The sequence below is a fragment of the Physeter macrocephalus genome, chromosome 7, assembly GCF_002837175.3.
Source record: "Physeter macrocephalus isolate SW-GA chromosome 7, ASM283717v5, whole genome shotgun sequence".
Classification (NCBI taxonomy): Eukaryota; Metazoa; Chordata; class Mammalia; order Artiodactyla; family Physeteridae; genus Physeter; species Physeter macrocephalus.
Window position 1 is genome coordinate 113,642,575 of NC_041220.1, and position 3,966 is coordinate 113,646,540.

The following is a 3,966-nucleotide window of genomic DNA, read 5'->3' on the forward strand; positions in this document are numbered from 1 at the left end:
CGGGTCCGCGCCCCGGTCTGGGAGGATCCCACGTGCCGCGGAGCGGCTGGGCCCGTGAGCCATGGCCGCTGAGCCTGCGCGTCCGGAGCCTGTGCTCCGCAACGGGAGAGGCCACAACGGTGTGAGGCCCGCATACCACCAAAAAAAAAAAAAATAAATAAATAAATAATGAGATTTGGGGCAAAGTTAACACTTGCAAGCAGGAAGAAAATTAATGTCTTCAAAACTTGAAAGATAAGCCTTCTTAGAACTTATTTTTCTGCATGCCACACAGGTCTACCTGTTTCCAGTGAAATCTAATTCCAAGCACCTCTTTTCATCTCTAAGAACTCTGGCTCTGATTGTGTCTTTGCTTTGGTGACACACTGGCGGCTTCTTTCTTTTGCTCAGAACTTGTCCCCAAAAATGCGGACCATCCTGATGAACTCAGTCTCTCTCATCCATCTGTAGGTCAAGTCTCCCTCTTTGAAGAGTTCTTCTGACCCTTATGCCTCCTGCCCAAGGTGGTGGGCTTGCCTTTGAAGCAGGACTTAATTTTGCTTCATTTTGAATTTAAAATTTTTCTCAGGTAGTGAAAAGCCACCGAAGAATGGTATAATGCATAAGGGAAAACAAATTTAGAGGGGCCGGGGTTGGGGGAGGGATGGAGTGGGAAGCTGGGGTGAGCAGATGTGAGCTATTATATATGGAATGCATAACAACAAGGTCCTACTGTATAGCACAGGGACTATATTCAATATCCTATGATAAACCATATTGGAAAAGAATATTTTTAAAAAGTGTATATATGTATAACTGAATTCCTTTGCTGTACAGCAGAAATTAACACAACATTGTAAATCAACTATACTTCAATTTTTAAAGAAAGAAAAAAAACAAATTAAGGGAAATGATCCATCTGCTTGTAAATAATATGTTCTCGTAAATGAGGTAGCTAATTCTACACAATATCAGGCGCTCCTTTAGTAAAAGCAAGAGAAATGAAAACATCCTAGGATTTCTTTGTCATGCTTAAAAGTCTCCCCCGCTCCCATCGCCTAGTTTTTTAGAAGGGGTATTTGTTCTCTTTTATAATCTGGAAATGCATGTGCCTAATTGAAGTAAGATGTACTCCTTAAATGATGAAAATAAAAAGTGATCAAAATAGATTTTTGTTATCCTTTGGGCATTGAGAGTTTAAATGCAAACTGCATGGCTTGCAGTGTAGGGAATTAATTATTGGTAATTGAAGTTGTAAGCTTAATTCCCTGCTTGCTTCAATGAAAATGAATCCTTTTATTTAAAACTGAAATAAGCACCACTAACCTCATGATCTCAGACAGCACACACATTCAGCTATTGAGCAATAGTGAATGCTAAAAAAAAGCTTTATCTTTTATTTATTTTTTTAAAAAGCTTTATCTTTTAAACACTGAATTGTGATTAAAACAAAACAAAAACACTGGGAGGTAGACACATTAGCAGATAACATAATAGATGGTGCTGGGTATTCTTAATAGATCCTGTTCGTGTTCACCCATTAGAAAACCCATTTTGTAGTCTAATAAAAGTCTAAACCATTAAAAATATATATACATATATACTTTTTGAAAACTTGTCCTCAGTAAAATGTTTTCATTGAAATGTATTGTCATATTGAAGCTGGATGACCATTTAAACTGTTGAGCAAGTAAACTCCCTGCCTGATGTTTCTGCTGTAAGGGGTTATTTTTTTCCAGAGGGAATATTGCAGCCAAACATGATGTGGACTTGGCTTTCTGCCCAGCCTCATCTCTGATCTCTCTCTGTCTCTGTCTCCCTCTGTCACTAGGCTCTGGCCATCCAGGAGTGCCTCTGGGAATTTATTTACACTTACTGTTACTTAGGTCTGGTACTGCTTGCCCGGGCTCCCTACATCTGCTCTTTGCCTAAGCAAGCATCTTTTACTCCTTTCAGATATCAGCTCAAATACTACACCTGAGATTGGCGGGAGTCCTCCTCTTTTATATTCTTATCGCAGTAAGTCATGTTGTAGTCACTTGTTTCACACTTGTCCCTTCTGCCAGAGCATAGTTTCAAGAAGGCAGGGACAGTGTCTGCCTTGTTCATAGCTAGAGCTCCAGAAACAAGTTCAGAGCCCTGCACACACTGAGGATCAAGAAACATGTTTGAGGGAAGGAAGGAGAGGATAAAGGAAAAAAAGGGAGACAGCTAAATGTTATTTAAGGTCAGCCAGAGAGGTTGTTGGCAAATTTCCCATTTTGCAGTCCTGAAGTATCCATAACAGTTATAATACAATTAATGATTTCTTTTTCTCATTTCTATGGGAAATGAATGGAATCAATATTTTCCAACTTTTTATTTATTATTGTACTACATACTAAGCCCCGAGTGGCCCTTCCCAGAAGACAATTTATCCATATTTCAATAATTAACACGTAATTGTGTGATAAGTAACACAAGAAAAGCTTCTTGTTCAGAAATTAAACTTGCATGCTATTTAATGTGTTTATTACAGGAAAACTGGACATTGTATTTCCCTCAAATGAGACAGAAAAATATGAATTTGCTCTCAGAGGAACCAACCATTTCTGACCTAGGAGAGGTAATATGATGGATGCCTCTGTTCCTTAAGTAACCAGCTATGTGTGCACAAAGTTTAGTCACGGGTTGTGGAAAAAGCCCTATGAGTCGGCTTCAAAGACCAAAATGTGGTTGCTCAGACTGTTCAAACTTTCAAAACTAGTTTTCTCAACAGCAGAGAGCTTAGATGAATACGTACTTTTTCGATCTAAATATTGTTTCACATTGTCACGGAAAGAGAATAAAGGAGACGAAAGAACCCCTTGATTGGTCTTTATCTCAATAACCTGCAACTTCTGCCTCATTGCTTATTTTAAAAGAAGCACAAGTGACGTAAATGGTTTTCTGGGTGAAGATGGTAGAGTAAACCACACCCCTAATTTCACTTCTCTGCAAAATTCCACTAAAACGAGTAAAGAGTTTCTTTAAAAGGCCTAAACCCACATGAACATGAAGACAAGAGAATATAAGAACAGTGAAATTTTGGAATCTAGAAAGCAGATTGACAACTAGCAGCACTCTGTACCTCTGCTTGGTTTCGAAGGTGTGAAGGGGAGGCTGAAATAACTAGGTGGCTAAAAAAGGGAGGACTCGGTGAAAGCTGTTCCACCAGGCTAGTTCTCTATCTCTTCTCACATTGCACACTGCTATATTTTAATATATATGGCATTTATATTAAATTATACACATATAAACCATATAGTATATAGTTTAATCTCAGAAGTAGGTACAGAAGGCCTCTGGATTATGAGACATTACACATAATTGAAGGTATGTTATTATTATCATACCAAACACAGAGAGATGTCATGACTGAATGTTGAGCACCAACAATATCTACCTCTTCCCTGACTTGGCTCCCAGAATGCCAGCAGCATGACCATTTCCCTCTAGGCGGGAGAGTGGAAGATTCATTTCTGCTAAACATAACCAACCGAAGAGGAAAGATTTAAAAATACTGACATCAGGAGTTCACCAACAAACAGCCCATTCACATCACCTAACAGTGTCATTCAAAGGAAACAACCTGCACAAAAGTACTCAGAAAACCAATTATATTTCAGCCCTTCATACTTTTATTTTTTTTTTTTTCAATCCCAATCTCCCAATTCATCCCACCACCACAACGTCCCCGCGCCACCACCTTCCCCCCTTGGTGTCCATACGTTTATTCTCTACATCTGTGTCTCTATTTCTGCCCTACAAACCAGTTCATCTATACCATTTTCTAGGTTCCACATAAATGTGTTAATATACGATTTTTGTTTTTCCCTTTCTGACTTACTTCACTCTGTATGACAGTCTCTAGATCCAACCACATCTCTACAAATGACCCAATTTCGTTCCTTTTTATGGCTGAGTAATATTCCATTGTATATATGTACCACATCTTCTTTATCCATT